This window comes from Pan paniscus, chromosome 7 (assembly GCF_029289425.2).
Source record: "Pan paniscus chromosome 7, NHGRI_mPanPan1-v2.0_pri, whole genome shotgun sequence".
In the NCBI taxonomy this organism is placed as follows: Eukaryota; Metazoa; Chordata; class Mammalia; order Primates; family Hominidae; genus Pan; species Pan paniscus.
Genome location: NC_073256.2, coordinates 149,712,817 through 149,737,342, shown reverse-complemented (window position 1 = coordinate 149,737,342; position 24,526 = coordinate 149,712,817). Strand labels below are relative to the sequence as shown.

The following is a 24,526-nucleotide window of genomic DNA, read 5'->3' as shown; positions in this document are numbered from 1 at the left end:
GTTTCCTCCCCAGAATCTTGTGTGCACATGGTATGTTACAGTGAAAGCAAGTTTAGGACTAAATTCTGCCAAAATGTGGACATTCACTACCACATATGTGAAAAGCAAGGCAAAGGAATGAACAGTATTGCAAACGATTTACTAGCCTAGAAAGTCAAGAAGGAGTCACTTTCAGGTGAACGCGATGATCTTTTGAAGCAGGACTGCCTGGTTAGTGTGCAATCAGATGACAGAGCCCTCTGTGAAGAGGTGAGAAGGTGGATCCGCCAGCCTCTGCACCTATGGAATATGGTAGCCACTAGCCACATGCTGCTGCTTGCATTGAAACTAATTTAAATGGAATACAATTAAAATTTTAGTTTATGCACGTTACAAGTGTTCTACAGCCTGAGGTGGCCAGTGACACCATAGTGGTGCACAGATGTAGGATGCTTCTCCCATCATAGAAAGTTCTGTTGGACAGTGCCCCACTGGATTTCCCATGCAGCAGAGAAACCCTCATTTACAGGGCTTGCCAGATTCTAATGTAAATACTATTTATTTCACCCATGAAAAATTATCTCTAACAGCCCTTATCCAAGTCCAGCAAACCGTCTGTTGCAAATTTACACAGATATTTTAAGGGCTAAGTAACCACCTCTGAAGGTGCTGACTCCAAATTAGGGCAGTTCATATCCTGGCTTACGATCCTGGCAGCATTTTTCTTTTTTTTCATTAGCAGCTGCAAATAGGAATTCACTTCTCCTAGGGTGGGACTTAGAGTTAACTTGTAGGAGCAGATCACAGTCTTCATAATGAAGAATTTCAATTATAAATTACAATGTAGGAAATGCAATAGAGACTCAGAGAAGTGTCCAACTCTTCCCTGCCTTGGAGCATCCTCAATGTCTGTTCCCCTTATCTGGAATAGTGGGTTTTCCTCTTTTTTTTTTTTTTTAGACGGAGTCTCGCTCTGTCGCCCAGGCTGGAATGCAGTGGCGTGGTCTCGGCTCACTGCAAGCTCCACCTCCCAGGTTCACGCCATTCTCCTGCCTCAGCCTCCCAAGTAGCTGGGATTACAGGTGCCCACCACCACGCCCGGCTAATTGTTTGTATTTTTAGTAGAGACGGGGTTTCACTGTGTTAGTCAGGATGGTCTCGATCTCCTGACCTTGTGATCTGCCCGCCTCGGCCTCCCAAAATGCTGGGATTATAGGCATGAGCCACTGTGCCTGGCCGATTTTCCTCTTTTTACCTGGATAACTTTTATCTAATATTTTTTATCTCACTTTAAAGAGTAGTTATTTAAAACAAGATCTTCTTTGATGAGTTATGTAAGTTAGGTTGCTGCTGCCCTTTGCTCTGAGGGGCCTGTCCTTTCACCTCACAGCATTTGTCACCATTTGCCATTGTGTATTGTTTTAAGTATTTATATATACCCTTTTTTACTCCCTCCCCAACTAGCAAATAATTCCACAAGGTCGAAGAACACAACCGTGTTGTTCACTATTGTATTCCAAGAATGGGAGCATTAGCAAAGAGCAAAGTAAGCAAATGCAGTGTTATAAGATAATCACCATCATCATCACTGTCATCGTCGCCATCGCATCATCATGCCTGGAAAGGTAAGAATGGGTACTTTCCAGGCCATTGAAATACTTGATGAGTAAAGAAAGGGCCAGGGACTTGGCAGGAATTCCACTGGCAAAGTCAGGATTAGAATCAATGACTATTCATTCTTGGGTGATTTGTTTACCATAACTTATTTCTGAGAACCACAGACTCCAGGGGCAGAAGGTATCCTTAAAAATATCCAGCCCAGGGGTACAGATTCAGACATCTACAGGGGCCAGGCAGGTATCCTACCTGCGTGAATCAGCCCACACAAGACAACGGAGGGTGATGGCAAAACTACCAGCATCTTCACCTAGAAGGAGTTCCATTCAACACCGTCAAAACAAGATCAGGTCCCTGGACTGCTGCCCTCCACTTTAGCCTAGTCTATACTATATTCTCCCTCCCTAGTGTCTCCAGAAGCTTTGCCAGCTTCCCTTCCTCACAAAACAGCCGTTTTGTATTTGGGGCAGCTCTACCATCAGCAAGTCCTCTGAGGAGTGCACACTAGAGGGAACAGATGTGAGGTGAGACCTCCTCTTCTCCCCTCCCAGACTCTGTCCTGCAGGTTAAACAAGTCTGGTAGGAGACCCTATGGCTTTGGGGTACCAGTTTACCTTCCAGCCTGGGACTTCTGGGAGATTTGACGAGGCAGACATGAAGGAGTTTGCTCAGAGTTTCCAGAGTTGAAGCATTAGTTGCAGCTCAGATATAGTAAGCATCTATATTCCCTCATTAGACTTGCAGAAGAGGGCAAAGAAATGGCAAGGCAAGCTTTTAGCTGTGATGGAGAGTGGTGGAGAGGGCTCTAGTATTTCCTTGTTCTGACAGCATCACCTCCCTATCACCAGAGGCTTTTCAGAGGACTGCTGAGTCATCCCGACCTTTGGAAATGCTCCCGCCTCCGCCTCTCTAGGCTCCAGCTCACCTCATAGAGGCTGGCATTTTCTCAGAGTGAAGTGGCACTTGCATGAGCAGAGGCAGAAGAAATGTAGCCAGAGAAAACCAGTGTGGAAATGCCAATCTGCCTTTTTTGGAACCTGACAGCCCAAGCAGGGTACCCACATGTGGCTTAAAGTTCCAGACCCACTTGTAGAGTAGCTCATATGAGCCCTCTGGGAAGAGAAGAAAGGGAAAAGTGATGGTCATGCCCTGACATAGCATCACTGCCATCAGCATCCTCAATCACCATCATTGTCACCATACCATTATTATCACCATCATCGTCATCGTCATCTTGTCATCACCATTATGACCATTCCGTCATCACCATCACCGTCATGACCTTTTCATCATCATCACCATCATCATCATTGTCATCATCACCATCCAATCATAATACTCATCACATTATCACCATTCCATCATCATCACCATCATCATGATCACGTTATTACCATTAAGTCATCATCATCATCATCACCATTCCATCCTCACCGTCATCACCATTTCATCATTATCGTCATCATTATCATTCATCATCCTCATTATCTCATCATCATTGTTAATGTAGCTGTAGTCTTCTACATGACATACAAGAACTATTTACTGAGCTCTTATTATGTGCACAGCTCTGTGATAATCATCGTATTCCCCACCACCCTCCAAGACTTGCATTTCAGAGATAGGGGTAATGAGACTGAGAGTGCTTTAAACAATGGGCAGAAAAACATTCCCCAGTTGGAAATTATCAAGACAGTATTCAAACCAGATGTTGCCTTCCTCCAAAGTGTGTGCTCTCACTGCATATGGGATTGTTCTTTCATACTGTTTATTACAACTGTACTCCAGGAATTATTTGTGTGGTGGCTGTCTTCCTGATCTGGTGTTAGTATCATGGTTGAAGCTCATCTTGTTCACTGCATCCCCAGTGCCTCATGCAGGCCTTGCACAGAGTAGGCTCTCACTACCTACCAGTTGCTTGAGTACGTTCCTGGACCATCACTCTGCCTCAGTTTTATGTACTCTTTTCAAGATTCCAAATGTATTTCACCTTCATTGCACTTTTTAAATCCTAAGGCAGATCTAAGGAAGGCAGGATGGGTGTGGGTGGTTCCATCTGATATATGAGAGAAAGTAAGTGATGAATGTAGCTACTCCATGACTTAACCAGATCACCAATCTTAATTTCTGACTTGTGAATCAATATTATTCTAAATTTCATCAGAGTCATAAATTCTAGTGTCCTGAGGGCCCCAGAGGAGCAAGGATTCACTTAAAATCCCTCAGCAAGTTAGGGCCACCAATCTATGCCCCTGGATCAGCAAATTACAGGGGGGCATGCTCTAGTGAAACTGTACCATTGATCACATGGAGCTGAAAGTTGACCTTGAGAGACTGGTCACTCTATCTCAGCTCTTTGTCCTCTCCTTTGGGTTACTTCACATCCTTTGTCTTTTGACACCTTCTCTCTCCCTTCTCCCAAGCTTCTGGAAACTGCTGCTGGTAAGTTGCCCCACGCAAAGCACCCAGCCCCCTCTTCTCTAGGTAACTCCACCAACTGGTTCCTCTCCAGTCTCCATTACTCCTTCTGCACTGGCCTCGACCTTACCTGTTGCCTTCACCCAACTGTCCCCACCAGCTTTCTATACCCTGAACCTGTAGCCTATGTTGTGATCTCTCCCAGGAATATAAACAAAGCTACTTGCCCTATTTTCTTTGCCTAGGTGCTGAAGATACAAATTCTGATTCCACCGTGATGAGTGTGTGATTCTGGCCATGTTTCTTTACTCCTCCAGGCCTCAGTTTCCTCATCTGCACAGTTGAGATCATAATTACACAACTTCATAGGTTTTTCTTGAGGAGTCAGAGTTAATACATAGCAAGTTCTCAGAACAGTGCTCAGCACTTAGAACAAACTCACTAAATGTCTGTCTTATTCAGGTCTAATAAGTGGAGGCAAAGGGGAAGGAAGGTGTGCAGTTTCCTCAAATGGCACCTGGTAGATAGCCTCCCAGTAGACACATGCACAGATTTAGATTTGGCAATGTCTTTGAATATGATGCATTTATAAAATCACTGGGAAAGATGTTAAATGTGTAGTAAATGTAAGGGCTGTTTATACACTTATGTTAGTAGAGAATAGGGTACTGACCCTATAATACTCTGTAAGTTGTGGAGATTTCCTTGCAACCTGGATATAATCAGATGAGATCACCGTGTATTATGGGAGAATCCCTTTTCCTCCTTAGATATCTCCCATAATATGCTTGTGCACTTACTCAGATCATCCCTCCAAAGAAGCCTGGATTTCTCACCAAAGGCACCTGCATGCAGAGGCCAATTATTGCCCAGCAACAAGCTCTATTTAAACACAAAGAACGTGTGCCACTTATCTGAATATCTTTCATCTGTTCAGCCACAGTCTTAAAATTGGAAAAAGGAGTAGTAACTTGGCTTCAAATCTCATTTCATTTCCTGTCTTCTTCGTTGAGCAGATTTGGCACAGATATGCCCTTCATTTCAGGGTGGTAAAGAAAATATGGAACTGAAGACTGCACACTATAGAAACTGGAAGAGCCACAAGCAAAGCCACCCAGGACAGCAGGTGGAGGTCTCCACAAGCATGCCACCTCCAGCTTGGGAAATCAGGAAGCGAGTATCTCTTGGGTGGTAGGAGTAGCTGGAAAACAAACCTCTCATTGGAAGGTCCTTAAAGAAGCCACCAGCAGCACCTTGGTGGTGGCCCTCCTTCTGCCTTGCTGAACTGACCATGATGCCTCAGCCCAGATGGCCTTTGATGAGACAGCTGGAGCCTTGGGGTTGACTCCTGTGAGTTTAGCAAGATTCTGTCTTCTCCAGCCTCTGCCAGCTTTGGGTATACATGTCAAATTCAATTTTCATAAGCACTTATGGAGGCTTCCTTGGGTATTTCCCCAGCTTGGTGCTTGGGACACAGAAAGATTAGGCCTGGGCACTGGTTTCAACCTCTTGTGCAAGATATGAACACAGATAAATATAATACAGGCGGTGTCATGTAGACACCATGGGAAGGGTATAAACAAAGATGTGTCTTCCATGTGCCTGGCACAGGGTCTGGAACACAGTGTACTCTCAATAAAACTGTAATAAAGAATGAATAAGTGACATGGTGAGTGCATGGATGAAATGGAGTGAGCAAGCAAATCCATTGAACACTGTGATTCACCACGAGGGTAGCAGATGCTTCAAGAATGAAGAGGTGAGCAGTCCCAGCAGTCCTTACACTATGTTCGGTGTTAGAGCAGGGTTGGATTGAAGCGCTGTGTGCTGTGGATTCAGTGTACTTGGACAGAGGCATCAGCTTGCAGGAAAGCTCACAATGCCCAATACATTAGCCCTGAAGAAGTGGCCCTATGCTTTCTTTGACATGCCTGTAAAAACAAAAACCACATGTGTAAGAAAATATGTTTATAGTGCTGTAGGTGATGGGGGAGAATACAAGCCATATCTCATGATGAAGAACTACACATAATCTATGCCCAATTTATTCAGTGATGTTTAGATGTTTATGACTATACATACTTCAGAACTATTGAAACACATTTATTGTAAAATATTATAAATTTGAAACTGTAGTCCAGCACTTACAGACTCAAATGCCTACAGGGATTAGCAAGTATTTCAAATGAAAGGCATGACTAGGGCAAGACAATAGGAAGTAGTGAGGCTTGCAGGAAACTGGTGGCAAACTGTAGTTTCTCTAAAGAGAGCAACTACTGCTTCTGCTAGCTGACGCTGAGTAGGGATGATAATTTATCAGAACTTATTTTTCACAAGAGGCAGAATCTGGATTTTTTCTGTTAACTTTCTCCATTTCTATCATACCTTGTCAACCCAACAAAACACATCCGTAGGCCAAATTTTGCCCGTGGGCTGCCTGTTGGCCACCTTTACCTTACTTATTGCCCTTTCTACTCTGGCACCACACCTGAGAAGGCGAGAATTTGGGAAATTTGATGGTGGTTTGGGTAATGAGAATGGGGATGACGCTCCTTAAAAAAAAAAAAAAAGAAAAAAGAAATCAATGGATGGGGACAGAGTTGGATTTCAGGGGGAGGGGGAGGTGAAGGCATGGTGCCTTTTAAAGGAGATATGGTGAAAGAAAGAGAGAGGGTCATGGTTTGGGTTTCAGCTAGAGGCAATCAAATGAGTTTAGGGAGTGTTAGAGAGATGGTAAGAGATCATCATTCTCCGTCCACATTTACAGAAAACTGACCATGAGCAACAGTGGACATGAGATTGGGAAGGGGACAGGGCAATGATTGATGGATCAATACCCAGTGGAACTAAGAGGTTACTGCCAAGGACACATGGAGAGAGTTTTGCTTAACAAGCAGAAAGAACACTTTTCCAAGTCTGAAAAGAGGAGGAATAGAAAGAAAGAGCTGTGTGGACAAATGGGGATGTTTCTGTGCATGCAAAATTATCCCCTTTATTAGAGAAAATATAATGACTCATGAGTTATTTTTGCCAGGTAAAAACTGCATGGATGCCTGAGAGTTTTGTATAGGCAGTTATCAGGTTGATTAGAGGTGGATATGCTCTGAATATCTCTTTTTTCCACAGGTTTCTAAGATTAGAGAGATAATAAGCTGGTAGCTGACACAGAACCTTAACCTCTTCAAGTTCGCCAGTGATTAGATAGGTTTATGACAGAGAAACCAGGTCTGGATTAAGCCCACAGTGGAATGGACAGTTGTGCATGTTTTCATTATTTCTTTGTTTATTCAATTATTCACTTATTTTTCACTGATTCATTCGTTCGTTCAGTTATCAAATTGCACTGCTAGGAACCAAGGGACGAGAAGGCACTCACGGATGGAAGGGCCATAAGACCTACATGCATATGATTGTGATGCAAGGTAGAATGTCCATGGGTGTGGCAGGAGTGAGCAAGATGAAGAGCTCAGAAGTGAAGAGGAGAAGGCCCAGAAACAGGGGACATTTGACTGGAACCTCTTGAGATGGAGAAAACGTGCCTTCAGCTGCGTGGATGAAACTCCGTATCTAACTTGAAGGTTGAAACAGATTGAACATGACAGCTCTCCAGTAGATACCTCTTCCACTGAGGTTTGTGAATGACTCCTGCCTGCGGGGTAGTCACGCACTAATGCTGAACTCAAGAGGAGACCTCTTCCTCAGTGTTTGACGCTTTGGCTTCTGGCTGGCGTAGTTTTCTGTTCCTCTCTTTGCTCCTGTTAGACCAGAACTGTCCAGTAGAACTTTCTTTGATGATGGAAATACTCCATATCTCTACTATCCAATATTGTAGCCACTAACCACATGTGACTATTGAGCGCTTGAAATGTCTTTACTGTGACTGAGGAACCAAACTTTAAACGTGATTTAGCTGCAATTCATTTGAATTTAGATGAATGGTCACATGTAGCTAGTGACAACTATATCAGAGAACTCCTTGAGGGATCCAGCTCAGTTCCTAGCTCTCAGTACATGTTCAGTATAGGTGCAATGAAGGAAACTACTTCTTACTACTTAAAATCTAGGCTGCTCTTTAAGAAGAATGAATTTCTTTTTTTATTTTATTTTACTTTAAGTTCTGGGATACAGGTGCAGAACATCCAGGTTTGTTACATAGGTATACATGCGTCATGGTGGTTTTCTGTACCTATCAACCCGTCATCTAGGTGTTAAGCCCCACTTGCATTAGCTATTTGTCCTAACGCATCCTCCCCTTGCCTCCATCCCCCACCACCCCCCAGTAGGCCCTGGTGTGTGATGTTCCCCTCCTTGTGTCCATGTGTTCTCATTGTTCAACTCCCACTTATGAGTGAGAACATGCGGTGTTTGGTTTTCTGTTCTTGTGTTAGTTTGCTGAGAATGATGGCTTCCAGCTTCATCCATGTCCCTGCGAAGGAAATGAACTCATTCTTTTTTATGGCTGCATAGTATTCCATGGTGTATACGTGCCACATTTTCTTTATCCATTCTATTATTGACAGGCATTCGGGTTGGTTCCAAGTCTTTGCTATTGTAAATAGTCCTGCAATAAACATATGTGTGCATGCGTCCTTATAGTAGAATGATTTATAATCCTTTGGGCATACAACCAGTAATGGGATGGCTGGGTCAAATAGTATTTCTGGTTCTAGATCCTTGAGGAATCGCCATACTGTCTTCCACAATGGTTGAACTAATTTACACTCCTACCAACAGTGTAAAAGCATTCCTATTTCTCCACAGCCTCGCCAGCATCTGTTGTTTCCTGACTTTTTAATAATTGCCATTCTAACTGGAGTGAGATGGTATCTCATTGTGGTTTTGATTTGCATTTCTCTAATGACCAATGATGACTTCAGCTGCATGGATGAAACTCCTTAGCTAACTTTTTGATGAGCTTTTATTTTTATGTTTGTTGCGCATGCTCAGAAGAGTAAATTTCTTTACAGAGAAGGCCTTTGTGTTGCTGGATGTCCTCATAGGTTTGGGTTTATAAACCTTCCAATGAAAGCTACCCCATCTCTATTCCCAGGGTCTGGATGTCGCCAGGATTCCAGGCTTTGAGGAATGGGGGAAGCTAATCTTTCTAATACTGTCAGAAAAATGTGGACTTCATAGTGATGGCAAAGCACTAGGAGGCATAAACAGAGTGCAGGCAGGATACAGGGGCTATTTGCTTGTCATATAAGCCCTCTCCAGGCTGGCGTGCAGTGGTGAGATCTTGGCTCACTCCAACCTCTGCCTCCTTGGTTCAAGCAATACTCGTGCCTCAGCTGGGATTACAGGCATCCGCCACCATGCCCAGCTAATTTTTAAAATATTTTTAGTAGAGATGGGGTTTCACCCCTGCCCCATCTTAAGGATCCAAACTCATAAAATGTTTAGTGTGAGTGCATTTTTATTTTTTTAAAGAAACCAGTGAAGAAGCTGACCACGGTACGTGGTGGAAAAGAGCAAAGCATTCCTAGGCATTTGGAATTGGCAGAGGACAAACTTGTATAATTTAGATTTTTGAAGGGTGAGGGGGTCCTCTAGATTGCCCAGTTCGAGTTGGTGGAATGAATGAATAAATGAGTAATGGATTAATGAACAGAAGAAGTTAAAAATGATATACAACATAGATTCTTATTTTTAACAAAACTCATTACTTCTTATCTGGAAGGGCCCTGCTCCTGGCTCTGTTCCAGCCCCCACTTTGTTCAGAGGAGGTGCCTCAGGCCTAGAGAGGGGAATAGACTGACCTGAGGCCACACAGCTGCCTGATTAACGGTAGAACAAGAGCTGGAGCCCAGGACCCTCAATTCCAATTCCCATGCCATCTTATCCCAAGAACTTTTGTAATGCAGGAAGAGGAAGTTTTCAGAATGCATGCAACTTTAATGGTTTTGCCCTGTGGTCTCTCTTCATTCTCAACACTGGTTTCTCCCGAGGTTTCACGAGACCAAGCTAGCTGACCTCCCTCTCCCCCGACCCACGTTATACAAGCCCCATTAAGAGAAGGCTCATTGAGGAGGTGATGGAGGTCTTGGAGTTCACATATCCATGAGGTCTCAACATCCATTCTTTCTGAACCATTGCTTACTGGGAAGACCAGTTTCCTGCCTATTTTCTGCCAGAAGCAGCTCAGTTTTTTCTGTGTCAGCATCCCCTCAGCAAGAAAGGTCATTTGCTAACAAACAACCGGTGTGTTCCTGAGAGCACAGATGGGAATTCTGGACTGGCGGGCGCCATTTGAGGGTGACGCTACTGAGTGTTCTCACACCCTCGGCTTCCCTCTGAACACCACTGTCAAACCACCAGCTTCCAAAGAGCCGTGATCAAAACAACAGTGATGATATTGAAATGGACAGCACATATGTGTCAGGCACTCTTCTAAGTGCTATCATATAGTAATAATTACTTATCCTGTGACCCTCTGAGGTCACTACCACAATCACCCCCATTTTATTATCCCTCAAAGAGGACATGGAGCTTATCCAAGCTCACACAGGTAGGAAATGGCAAAGCTGGGATTTAAATCCCAATGGTTGGACTCCTGGGTCTGGGATCCCAGCTACTCCCCTGTGCAGGAGGACCACTGAGAAGTCAGACCTGGGTGTTTAATTTCAGTTCTGCCTTTACACACTAATGTGTGACCTTGGGCCATGCCTAAGCCTCCTCACCTCCAAGGTCCTCCTAGGCATGCTGATACTCTTACAGGGCCATTGTGAGAATTAAAATGGATGATATCTACAAAGTGCTCCCCAGTATACTCTGCCCAGCACACCCAAGGCACTCAATAAATCCAAAAAGAAAGGAAATTATAGAAGCCATTTGTTTCTCCAAACCTTCGACCATCTGAGATTTGCCCATAAGTTTTCCCTCTTACCCAGCCCATCCCTATGTAGCCCCAAGATGGTTCCTATCTTTACTATGTCGAATTGATTTGGAAAAATATTTAGATGATAAGAATATCATGTGCATTTATGATGTTCCTCTCTTGGCAAGTGGTTTGCAAAGCTCATTTCTATACTGCCAGACTTCAAAGTTCAGTCTTATGGCACAGAATCAACCCACAACAGGTTTTTGGGGCAATATGCATTGAATATTTATTATATGCCAGGCATGGGCCTAGGCACATTGATTTTTATCCTCACATTGAGGGCAAATGCATTTTCCTGTAGCAATGGTGTGTGCATGGTGATTTCCAAACTGCAAGGTCAGCAGGTTTGGGGGGTCTGAGGAGTCTTTTATACCTGTGAATGCCATGTCTGTATGAGTCCCAAACCGTTAATCAACATGTGACCTGTTGGTACCAGCCCTTCTTCATTCATATATTCATGTGGTGGGTGCTGACCCTAAAGTTTTGTTTGTTTGTTTATTTGTTTTTGTTTTTGTTTTGACAAGGTCTTGCTCTGTCGCCCAGGCTGGAGTACAGTGATAAGATCACAATCATGGCTTATTGCAACCTCGACCTCCTGGGCTCAAGCAATTCTCCTGCCTCAGCCCCCTGAGTAGCTGGGACTACAGGCACACACCACCATGCCTGGCTAACTTTTAAAATTTTTATAGAGACTGGGTTTATTGCTCTCACTTTATTGCTCATGCTGGTCTCCAACTTCTGGGCTCAAGCAATGCGATCCTCCTGCCTTGGATTCCCAAAGTGCTGGGATTACAGGCATGAGCCGCCATGCTCAGCCTTACAGTTCTTGACTTGAGAAACCATTATGCCCCAGGATGTTCCATGGACAGGTTTCTGGGGCATCCACTCCTCTGGAATTATATGTAAGTGTCATGGCCAACTTTAGGCAATAAGGGACCTTTATACAAATTAGACAAAGGTGGCACCCAACACTTTTAGAAGGAAAAAATGCACAAAGGACCTCCTCTCTGGGCATACCTGTTACCAAAATGGACTTCTTCCTCCTGGCTTTCCTCTCAAGGACTCAAGTCTCCTGAATGGAATGTGGGCTGGATTCTAGATTCCTGTAGAGGCCCATTGGCTAGGTACCCTTATGCAGTGCACAACCTGAACAATCCTATAAGAGGGCCTGTGAATTATTGCCTGTGCCTATGATCATTTTAGAGTGAGAGAGCTATGTGTTGTATTGGATGTCTCTGATCCAAAAAAGATTTAATAGGCACTGGGGCATTATAAGATGATGGGTGCCCAACATACAGAATAATTATGAGGAGGGAGAGGGAGTGAGCACTATAAACTACTACTGGGAAGAACTATATGACACTGCAAGGGGCAGGGGGACTTGGCTAGACAGAGGAGAGATGGTTGGTGCAATGTTTAGGCACGTGGATCCCAAAGGCAGGCTCCCTGGCTTCAGATCCCCGTTATTCATCTTATGGGCCTTATAACACTGCTGTGCCTTTTACTCTTTATGGTCACCTGCTCTTTGTCTGGAGCTCCATGAATATTATCCTCCAACCCTGCCTCCCCCATCATGCAGGTACTTTCTACAGAAGAGGACGCAGAAACCCTAAGAGAGTAAGTCACTACAGTGGGCCTTGTGTTTGGATGTGGGATAGAGCCATCATTTGAAAGTGGATCTCTGACTTGGAAGGTGTTAGACGGTGTGTGGCCCACTGACCCATGAGGGTTCCACAGATGTGGAGGTGGAGGCACAGCTGGAGGCCATGCCAATGGTGCAGGGGAGGCCCCTGTGACTTGCTTCTGGAAACCCTGCTGGCATTGGTTGGGGTAGGTCCCAAAGTGCCCAGCCCTAGACCCTGCCCTATGGGAATGCACAGTCAGGTGGGAGAGGCAAGAAAACAGGACGGCAGCTCAGGTGTGGGACTGTGATGGTGAGAACACAGATTAATTTCCCACTGCTGCTAAAAAGCCAGCTCAGCTCCCTTCTACACTTGAGTTCTGCTGGAGAAGGATCCTCTTCTCTACAAATTAGTCTCTTGGAGCTGCAGAGGGAAGGAAGAAAAGGCTCCAGCACAAGGGCCTCCTGGTATTTATCATGTTAGACATCACAGGCAGGTGCAGGAGTCCTTCAGGTAAATAAATGGAACCACTAGTGGAGAGGAGGAAAAAGGAACCTACAAAAAGAGGTGACACAGAACAAGGAGGAAGTAGATTCTTTTCCCCAACTTTGCTTCTTCCACCCCTTCCCCCGACAGCATACCCCATAGCCTGATACAGGCTTTTCTGAAAATCACTAACTCTTGGATCGCTCACAAAACTCTTGGATGGTTTCTCTGATTTTGAATTTGGATTCTCTTTTGAAATTGCCTTTTTTCAGTTGTAAGGAATGAAAGCTTTGAATGAAAAGAAAGGAGACCTGACATCCCCAACCTTTGCTGGGCTCTGTCACCCTGTACCGTCACCCTCTAATTCCTCTGTCAGACCAAGAACCCCCAGGGTGAGTAGCTGGGCGGTTATCACACTCTTTGGCCTGTCACCAGCACCTAGTGAATACTTATTACAAAGTGAGGGGGATAGAGTTGCAGAGTAGACAGTGAGACTGGAGAGAAGTTGGGGACCATCATGGAAAGACTTGGGTGCAAGATAATGGGCAGTCATTGAAAAATGTCTAAGATGGGCTGGGCGCGGTGACTCACACCTGTAATCCCAGCACTTCGGGATGCTGAGGCAGGCGGATCATGATGACAAGAGATTGAGACCGGCCTGGCCACCGTGGTGAAACCCCATCTCTACTAAAAATACAAAAATTAGCTGGGCATGGTGGCACGCACCTGTAGTCCTAGCTACTTGGGAGGCTGAGGCAGGAGAATCACTTGAACCCGGGAGGTGGAGGTTGTAGTGAGCTGAGATCACACCACTGCACTCCAGCCTGGCAACACAGCAAGACTCCTTCAAAAAAAGAAGAAAAAAGAAAAAAGAAAAGAAAAGAAAACAAGGAAGGAAGGAAGGAAGAAAAATGTCTAAGATGACTTGGTTTTAGATTTTTGATTTTAGAAAGACCACTTTGGCTGAAAGAGGGGGAATAAAATAAATGGGACAGAGAGAAGTCAGAAGTGTGGGGGCTGTTGTATGACCCAAGCCAGAAAGGATGGGGTCTGAAGTCAGGCAGTGGGATTCAAGAGGAGGGGCCGTTAAATAGCCTCAGTGTCCAGGGAAGAGGGTCTTGTCTGGGCTGAAGATCAAGGAGCGAAATTTCCCTACAAGAAACGCTCTTGAATGTATCAATGAGTTTTGGGTTTCACCTGCCTCCTTGCCAGGATCAGTTATCTCTGAGGTATTCTCATCTGGAAGCATTATGATATGGCCCCCAGATGGGGATGGCATGGGAGACAAGCACTCAAATCCCACTGTGGGGAGATCATTTAGGTACAGTCCTTTTAGAAAGCAACTGAAAATAAGTATAAAAAGCCATAGAAAGGTTGTCTTCTTTGCCAATTATTTGTATTTCTGAGGAACTTACTTAAGGAAAGAATTTGAGGTTAGACAAATAAGTTAACTGTGACATTTTTCTTTTTTCTATTTTTGTTTTTTTTGAGACAGAGTCTTCCTTGGTCCAGGTGATTCTCCTGCCTCAGCCCCCTGAGTAGCTGGGATTACAGGTGTATGCCACCACACCTGGCTAATTTTTGTATTTTTAGTAGAGACAAGGTTTCACCATGTTGGTCAGGCTGGTCTCGAACTCCTGACCTCAAGTGATCTGCCTGCCTCCGCCTCCGAGATTACAGGTGTGAGTCACCACACCGGGCCACAACTTTGACATTTTTCTGATAGTAAGAAAATTGGAAGCAACCTAAATGCCCAACAATATGGGAAGATTTAAATCAACTACACCTGTCTCTGCCACTGTATCACAGAGGCCTTGATGACTTCCCAGGTGGTACATGTCCTGGATGGAATATTATGTAGTCCTGTTAAAACTTGTTTCATGGCTGGGTGTGGTGGCTCACATGCTTTGGGAGGCTGAGGCGGGTGGGTCACTTGAGGTCAAGAGTTCGAGACCAGCCTGGCCAACATGGTGAAACCCTGTCTCTACTAAAGTACAGAAATTAGCTGGGCATGGTGGTGTGCACCTGTAATCCCAGCTGTTCCAAAGCCTGAGGCAGGGGAATCACTTGAACTCAGGAACCGGAGGCTGCAGTGAGCCGAAATCACACCACTGCACTCCAGCCTTGGTGACAGAGCAAGACTCAGTCTCAAAAAAAAAAAAAAATTTTGTTTCATAAAGAGTTCACAGTAACATAGGACAAAGTTTACATTACTATGTTTAGGGAAAATAAGAAAATCCAGGCACACAAGAGAATATGTAGTATCATGCAACCACCCCAAATATACAAAATCCATAGGTCAAAAATTTATAAAATACTAAAAATGGTTGGTTTTGAGTGATGGGACTTTAAGTAATACATCAATTTTTCTTTCTTCTTTGTATTTCTGTTTTCCACATTACAGTGAGAAGGTATTATGTTTATAAAGGGAAATCGGCTTCCTTAAAATGCTGACTCCCAGCTTTCCTAAGACCCTTTCCCCTGAGTTTGCATTTATGTGGGACAGCATCTTACTAATGAAATATGTATAAGTCCAGGAAGTATGGAAATGTTTTAAATATTTTAACCTAGGCTCATTTTCTCTCTTGTTTTCTCTTCGCTTGCTCTCTCTCTCTGAACTTTCTTACCACTGAAGTCATGACACTTGTACCTGCAGGACTTAGAGGGGTTGGTAAGGCTTGCTCTGCTTTAGGCCATGAGGAATTGTCCAGGCTTTATCTTGAAGGGCACAAAAGCTTCCTTACAAAGTGCACATACCCAGAAGGATAGCACTGAGGATGAATGCCAATGGAACCCTGTCTACTAAGGAGGATGCCCCTCTCTTCCTTTGTTCATCTTCCATCCATCCATCCATCCATCCATCCATCCATCCATCCAATCCATTCATCCATCCTCTCACTCTGAACAAGTGTTGTGGATTCAAAGATGAACCATGGGTCCTTCCCAGAACTCAAGGTGCTCACAGTTACAGGAGCAAACCCACAAACACATCATGATGGCACAGCGATGCAATGAAGAGAGGTGAGTGCAGCAGGAAGGACAGGTTCTGCACCAGGGAGGTGTCCAGCTAGACTGAGGGGGCAGGCTCCAGAAAGGATTCTTGGAACAGTCATGGTAAGTTGGGCCAGACAAGAAAGAGGAAGGGAATTCCATGTAGAGGGCACATCTTGAGCAAAGCTTTGCTAGCCAGAAACAAGACAGCTCAATTGGCTTGACATTATGGGAACATAATTGGGATATTGTGTTGTGGGGAAACACAAGGACAGAGAAGGATTTGAGAACCAGTTAGAAAAGTGTGGCTAGGAGTGAAGAAAACTGAGAATAGGGGAACCCACTGTTAGGTCACCAACTTCCCACACCTGAAAGACTATCATATGGCAAAGGAATTGATTCATCATCTCTGCGTGTTCCTGGAAGATAGAACTAGTGCTCGGGGTAGAGGTGGCACAGTTTGGATGTCAGAACTGTCCTACTGTGTGCAGTGGGTGCCTTCTGCAGGAGAATAATGCCTAATGCATTTCTGGCCAGCCTCTGATGGGAGCATGGCTTATCTGGGTACCTCTGGCTCAAAGTCTCTTATGTGTTTCTCCGGAGCTATTACTGGGGCTGTAGTCTCATCTGAGAGCTAGAGTGGGGAGGAACAGTCTGCTTCCAGGCTCACTCGTGGTTTTGGGTAGGCTCTGGTCCCTCCCCACAGGCACCTCTCCATGGGCTGCCTCATGGCATGGCTGCTGGGTTCCCTGCTGGCAAGAGTGAGAGAGAGCATGCAAGGAGGCCCCCAAGAAGGACATCATAGTCTTATTATATCCTAATCGGAAGTGACATCCCATCACTCTGTCCTACTCTATTCATTAGAAGCAAGTCACTAAATCCAAACCACATTCAAGGGGAGGGGATTGCACAAGGGTGTGACTGTCAGGAGGCAGGCATGATCAGAGCATCTTAGAGACTGCCAACCACTGCCTACCACAGAACTTCTGACTGGCGTGCCCTGATGACTCAGATCTCTTGAGACTTCTGGACTGCTTCAGAGTTCTCCAGTCACTCTTCATCTTCAGCCTTTGTGAGACAGATTCTCAGTGCCATAAACAAAGTAGCCCATCAAGGAAATCTCTTCCTCTCCTGCAGCAGCAATGGGTATAATATTTATTTCATTTTTGCTGTTTACTTATTTATATCCCATTATACTATGCTGTGTCTCCTTTACAATGCTAAATTCCCAGTGGACACAGGTCCTTCAGTACGGTGGATGCTCAATAGATATTTTTTGAGAGAAGAAGGAGCAGGAGGAGGAGGAAGAGGAGAAATCAGAAGAGAAGCGGGGAGGGGACAGGGAGGGGAGGAAGCAGCAGCCACAGCTGCCCAGGCTATGACTTTCCCTAGTCTGTTTGCTAGAGTAAGAGGCCAGATGTTAACCATGGGATGCCATTTCTTCCAAACCAGAGGCCCCACGGGTGGCCATATGAGGGCACCCCTGAGTCTCAGCTGGGTCCCCTGCAGGTGAGACTGAGTCAGCCCTCAAGGGTGATCCTCCTGGAGGCTGAGACCCTGACTGAGGCTAACTCTGGCTTTCTAAGTTAAGAGCATGAGTTTCGGAAGCAGAGAGCCTGAGGTTGAATCTCAGGGCCTTTACTACGAGCTCTGTGACTTTGGGAAACTCTCCACCTAGACTTTCAAATTCCTCATCTGCAGTGTACAGAGAGATAGCTGTTACCACAGGGTTGTCCTGAGGTTAGATGGAGTTCTCCTGGTAAAGGGCACAGGACAGTGCCTGGTTCCTAGAAGGTGCTCCATGAGTGTTAGCAATAGTGCTTCTCCTGTTCCCCTGGTGGGCACAGCATCCAGCCACCCAAGGGGACTGGAAGCCAGGAAAAATGGGACAAATGGGAACACTCAGGTTCGTGGCTTATCAGAAGCCACCCCAGTGGACACTGCCTTTATCACTATGATGTGCTGATCATGGAGAAGATGTAGGGCAGGAAAGATATGTCCATCAGACCCGGCAGTTGCCACTGACTCCTGGGGCTCTCAATTCTGGGACACAACAACTGACAGACTGCCCAGTGTGGCCTGGGAAAACCACCGGGGCTGAGGTGGCCTGACAGCTGCTGCATCTTCCTCCAGCTGCAAGTGTGTATCACCATCATCTTATATAAGCCTTATAAAGTGTCCACACATGTTTCTGGCTGCAGAAAATCAGGGACTAGGGAACTCTCACTTACTTCCCAGCTCCTAATGTTTTGCCTTTGGGGTCTCAAGATTTTGAAAAAGAACCCCTTGCATTTGGAGGACACGGGTGAGTTTTTGCTGACATGTCCATCTCCCACTTCTGAGACAAGCCCAGGAGTGGAGGGCAAAGTCACAGACTAGAGTCCCCCAAATGGCAAAAGGGCTGGTGTCGAGAGGAAGGTGATGTGCCTGAGAGCCCCATAGTGGGAGCACTCAGCACAGCTGCAGGAGAGAGATAGATCCCTGGAGGTTTTCCTCGAGCAAATGGCATTTAAACTAAGACCTGGTGCAGGCATTATTCATTCCCTGAGATGGCCATAATGAAGTACCATTAATCTGGTGTCTGAAAGCAACAGAAATTTATTTTCTCACAGTTCTGGTGGCCAGAAGTCCCAAATCCAGCAGGGTCTTGCCCACTCTGGGAGCTCTATGGGACAATCCATTCCTTGCCTCGTTTGGGTTCTTGTGCCTGCCCCAGCATTCCTGGGCTTGTGGCCATATCACTGCAGTCTCCACTCCATCTTCACTTTGCCTTTGCCTCTATGTACCTCTGCTCTGGATGTCTCTTACAAGGATGCTTGTCATTGGATTTAGGGCTCACCTAGATAATCCAGATGATCTCTTCATCTGAAGATCTTTAACTTTAATATATCTGCAAAGACCCTTTTCCAAATAAGATCTCGTTCACAGGCTCCAGGGTGTAGACCTATATTTTGGGGGCCACCATTCAGCTAACTACCCAGGTCTGCCATACACAGCTGCACAGGGTGTGCACTGAACAACTCCAGGGGGCCTAATTCATGAGTTGCGAGGGCACACCTTGCACAACCATGTGGGGTAGTCCTGAGGATGAGAGCGGTTCCTTGTCTTCTTAGGCCTGGATAATCAAGCTGCTTTGTTTGTCCTCTAGAGTTTGGGGAACACTGTGTCAAAGCTAGAGAGATAACAAGAGCAGATCTGGGAGGGACCGAGTGCCAGCCTCTTGGTAATACAATGCCACAGAAGGTTTTCTCGCAGAAGCTTGGCATGGTTAGTTAGAGCTATCTGGGGGTGCCTTGGGATGTGGGAAGGACCAGAGCTACACCGACCACTGTCGTATGTTGTGATGGGAGCTGAGAAGGTGTGCATGGCCTCTGAAATCCAGAAAGACATGTGTCACCTTTGATGGCAATGAAGGTTTATTTCAAGAGAATCTCAGAATCCAGTATCCTTTTCTACTAGCAGACGTTTTGCTATATATACAGAATTAGAAATCCGTCCAGGACTTGGTTGGAGCTGCAAATTCAGCACTGGAGGATTCTAGCATTTAAGTGTTTTCTGTTACAGCACCTCGTTACCTGGGTTGCAGCACATGGTGGGGCTGGTGGAGGAGGTGAGTGGGGGCTGAACAGCACTTGGGGGTGCCTCACCCAGGAGGAAGGCACACCATTTTCTCAATTACATGGAGACATCTTAGGGCTTACAAAGGTCCTGCCTGTTGCCCTATTTTCATGCTCTGTAGATCTCCCGGCGTTACCTGCTACTTTCTTGCTTATTTGTGTATTGTCTGCCTTCCTCCATGAGAAATTCCATAAAGGCAATGTTCTTGTTTACTGGTGCTCAATCCTCCTTCTCCAGTGTTCAGAGAATGCCTGGCACTTAGTAGGCACTCAGCGCATACCTGCTGAACGTGATAGTAAAGAGCTCAGTAACTGAATGGGCGGGTAGAGATGTGACAGCAGATTTACATTATCAGGAGGTCTCTGTGGCTTGGGCCTGAGAATACTTTGGGGAGATACAATGTGAGGCATGTGACTTGTTAGGAAGTGTTGCAGTAATTCAGGAGAGAGGATGTGGCCTAGGAAGGAGCAGGTAAAAATGAGAAAGAGTGGTAGAGTGGATACTTTTAGGAACCAGAAACTATAATACCCAAAGACAAAGGAGGTGCTCGAGTTGAGGGGAAGAGAAGAGATACAGAGTATTGTAAAAAATGGTATTTACTGAACATTTATTTACTCTGTACTAGGCACTGTTCTATATACTCATTGTAGATTTGGATATATTAACTCTCTAGTTGTCACCACAAGACTTGAGGTGGAGAGTATAATTTTCTGTGTTCTACAGATAAGGAAATTGGGGTGCAGGAGACTTTAAATCACTTGCGCCAGCTCAAGTAACTTGGGCGTGTTCACCCAGCTGTCCAGAGTCAGTGTCAGGTGGAACTCAGGGGATCATTCCCTGAGCACACACCTATAGCCACCTCACCATCTTGTCTCTCTAATTATGAGGCTGGCCTGGCCTGCCGAAGGTGAAGGATTTGGTTCTCCCTTATATAGCCTCAGTCGATTTGCCCCTCTATCCCCACTCTTAGGCAGCATGACTATGACACTGGGGGTGTTGTTGTCCCCTGCAGCAGGGAACCTGGTTAGACTGAGTGGGGTGAGGTGTGTAGGGGAGTGTGCAGACAATGAGTCCTGAGGGCCAGCTGATGGGAAGCCCGTGCCTTATGTCACTTTCCTATTCCTGGGTGTTTGCCTTGATCATGTGGGCTCCTCCTCCAAGCCATCTGGATTCAGTACCTTCCCTCACTGGTTCAGGTGAACATGGCACAGCCCAGCCATCCTGCGTGACTGCAGAGAGCAGGCATCCTGCTCATCACCCATGCCCCTATGCTGGCTCTGGGGTAGAGGGGACATAGTGGTTGTGGGATAGAGTCTGGAGATTAAGGCCCCAGGTCCTAGATCCCACAGAGAGGCCTGCCCCTAATTTCTGTGAGTGGGAAGCTGTAGTACAAGTACAGGTGGGGTCCTCTGTACCCCAGACTGCCCCTTCCCTTCCCACACCATGGGGGGCTTCATGCACATGCCTGCTGTGGACCCCCAGCCCATACATTTAAGCTCCTTTCATCCTCCACAAAACAGCCCTCTGGGTTTCCCCTTAGGCCTCTTCATGCTCATACAGGGCCTGGGTTTTTCCAGGAGCAGAGAACAGGATGAGGCCCATGGAGCCCAGCAGGTACTTGGGGTGTCAGGCAGGGAATTGCAGGGTCCTGGGTGCTCAGTTGTGGGACAGCAGGGGGCACATGGGCTCCAGGTAGGCACATCCCCTTGGTCTTGCAGATTCCTTCCCCTATGCAGATGGGCACAGCTGAATGAGAGTTCTAGTGGAACCCCAAAAGCCAGAGCCAGGACAGGGTCCCTGGGTATCCAGACTTAAGGGCCATACTCTGATACCTACAGATCTGGGATCAAACCCTGTTACCATGTGGTTTGGGGCGGATTACTTGATCTCTCTGAGCCTCGGTTTCTTCATCTGTACAGTAGGGATAATGATAGCACCTAACTTCATAGAGACACTATGGGAATTCAAAGAAATAAGGCAAAAAAGGTTTTAGAGTGTCTGATCTTAGAGTGCTTCCCTCAGTACCTATTACCTCTTTCTGTTTTCTCAGTTTTCTTTGGTTGGCATGTTTCTTCTCACACATGAGATCCTGCATGTGTTAAAGGCCATAAAACAGGGAACAAATTTGTCAAATTCACCTCTGATTTTTCAGCACCTGCCTCCATGCCTTGCACATAGACAGAATCAACTATTTATTGACTTTTTAGGCTCGAGGGTATAGCAGTGAAAAAAACTTCCTTTGTCAAGCTTCCTTTGTCTTGGTACTTTTATTTCAGTGAAGGAGGTTAACACGTGAGCAGTAAATATAGAATATGGCCGGAGGCTGTAGGTGTTAGGGTGGAAAATGAAACAGGGAAAGAGGACTGAGAGTTGCTATATTAGGTGAGATGGTCGAGGTAGTCTCTTTGATAAGGCAAATGAGTAAATGAATGAATAAATGAATGAGTATCTCAGTCCCTCTGTGCTACTATAACAAAATACCTGGGACTGGGTTGTTTATAAAGAACATAACTTTATTTCTCATGGTTCTAGAGGCTGGAAGCCCAAGACAAGTCATGGGTAAGATTGGTGCTTTATGAAGGCTTAGCTCTTCTTTCAAGATGGTGCCTTGCTGTTGAGTCCTCTGGAGAGGAGCACTGTGTCTTGCCTGGCAGTGGGGAGGGAAGAGATCAAAAGATAGTTCCCTTCAGCCTAGAGCTCTTTTATCAGGATATTAATCCCATTCATGACGGTGGTACTTTTGTGACTCAATCACCCCTTAATACTGTTGCATTAGGGCTTAAATTTCAATATGAACTTTGGTGGAGACACATTCAAACTGTAGCCGTGGATGAGGGAGTGAGTATTAACTGCCTGGGGGCAGGGACTGGATCTTTTCTTCTCTTGCACTGTGCCTAACATACAATGGACACTCAAAAGATTTGTCTGATGGATGAAGTTCCAGTCTTTGGCCAAGAGTCAGAATCTCCACCTGCTATTGGTGGCCTTGGAACCCTGCCCGATGACCTCCAGGCACAGGAATCCTATGCCTTTATTTGGTAGCCTGTCTCCTTATTGAGAAAGTTTTGTTAAGTGGTTTTGTATGTCACGCCACCTTCTGCACTCATGCCACTTCCTCCTTCCACCATGACACAGTGGGAGCCCTCAGCATCACCTTCACCACATTGTCTTTGGGTTTTTGCTTCAATGCCCCCAAAGACAGGAAGTTCAAAGTAATGCACATCCAAGCCTCATGCTGAGACAACATATCTCTCTCAATGGCAGTAGCCATTGAGGGTGGCCACTTGCCTCCCACAAAGCCCAACAAATATTGTCCCTTTTACATTGGACATATGAAGGAAAGTTTGTTCTTTCAGAGTTTTCTCTTCTCAGACCTAAATAGTTTCAGTTCTGTATTTGACTACCTTTTTTGGCCTCTCATGATCCTGTTCTCTCCAGTTGAGATCCCAGAATTAGACACATCCACTTGGGTGACATAGCTTGGAGCAGAAGCTGGATGTCTGATGCATCCAGCTGCATTAGTTCACTAGGGCTGTCAAAACAAAGTACTACAGACTGGGTGATTTCAACAACGGGAATGTATTTTCCCGCAGTTCTGAAGGCTAGAAGTCCAAGATCAAGGTGTCAACAGGGTGGTTTTTCTGGGACCTCTGTCCTTGCCTTGTAGATGGCTGTCTTCTCCCTGTGTCTTCACATTTTCTTTCCTCTGTTTATGTCTGTGTTCAAATATCTTCTTATAAGACCACCAGTCATATTGGAGCAGGTCACCCTAATGAACTCATTTTAACTTAATGACGTCTTTAGAAACCCTATCTCCAGATACAGTCACATTCTGAGGTCCTAGGGGTTAGGACTTCGACGTATTAATTTTAGAGAGACACAGTTCAGCCCATGACACCAGCCAGTCATCTCTTTTCTCAGGTGTGGATCAAGGCTCAGAAATGGAAAGGTCTTGACAAATGCCCCAAGCCTATATTAGACCCTGGACGGAACCCAGCTCTCTTGACCCCCAACACACTTCTCTCTCCTGCATCCCGTGAGTCCAACATTTTATGAAGTCCATCTGCAGCTCTCATGATTAGGTGGTTTTCTTTCCTTTTATTGACTGACTAACTGTCTTTCCCCATCCACACCGCCAGGACCCCAGGACAAGGCTCGAGAAAGCCAGCCTGTCACCATGTGGGCGTCAGCTCTGCCCACTCCAGGGCTCCTACCAAGCTGTGTTGTGTGGCAATCCTAGAAACAGTGGGAATGAGGCCAGGGAACACGCTGCCCTGATTTATTTTTTCTTAAAAAAAAAAAAAAACTAACTAGGACAGCGAATACAAAATTATTCTGGGTTGTTTTCAGGCTGGCGAGCCTCTAACTTTGCTTCACACAAAATTAAATAACAAGTAGAACTCAGTGGAGCTGAGTTGCAGGAAAGCTCAGGAAGGCAGCACATTATGATGGCAACCGCCGGGCTCTGGAGCCAGCAGAGCTGGGTCCTACCTTTGGAGCCATCACTAGCTCACTGGGAGACCCTGGGAGGTCACTATCTAGCCTTATCCTATAAAAATGGGGCTGATCCACTCATTGTCCTTACCCCTCCCCATGCGATGGTTTCAGATAATTATATGTAAATAATTTGGTACATGCTTGGCACATAGTATGTGCTCAACAAATGGTTGCTTAATGGAAAAGGAAATTCTGCTTGGTCATTAGCCTTAGTCCTCATATTAAACCGTGTCCACTCCCCTTTTCTTCTGGTTCTTTTTTAGAGACAAGTTACTGGGGTAAAGAAAGGGTGAGAGTGGAAAGAGTTTTCTTAGATGGCAATGTGGGGATAATGACTGTGTCTGCATTTGCCCATTTGTTTATTCACACATTTCTTCACTTAATTCAATTAACAAATATCTACTGAGTTTTAGATGTT

At 45.5% G+C, this 24,526-nt stretch overlaps 1 protein-coding gene and 1 long non-coding RNA gene across 3 annotated transcripts in view; both read left to right on the top strand.

The window, feature by feature from the left end:
- Positions 1-6,595, top strand: part of LOC129398647 (uncharacterized) — an 88,886-nt gene extending 82,291 nt beyond the window's left edge. Inside the window, exon 2 of the long non-coding RNA XR_008626515.2 lies at positions 1,444-6,595. This is a non-coding gene — a long non-coding RNA (uncharacterized LOC129398647). The remainder of the gene's footprint in view (positions 1-1,443) is intronic.
- Positions 1-24,526, top strand: part of KCNQ3 (potassium voltage-gated channel subfamily Q member 3) — a 364,765-nt gene that overhangs the window by 131,693 nt on the left and 208,546 nt on the right. The gene's annotated exons all lie outside the window — the stretch shown is intronic.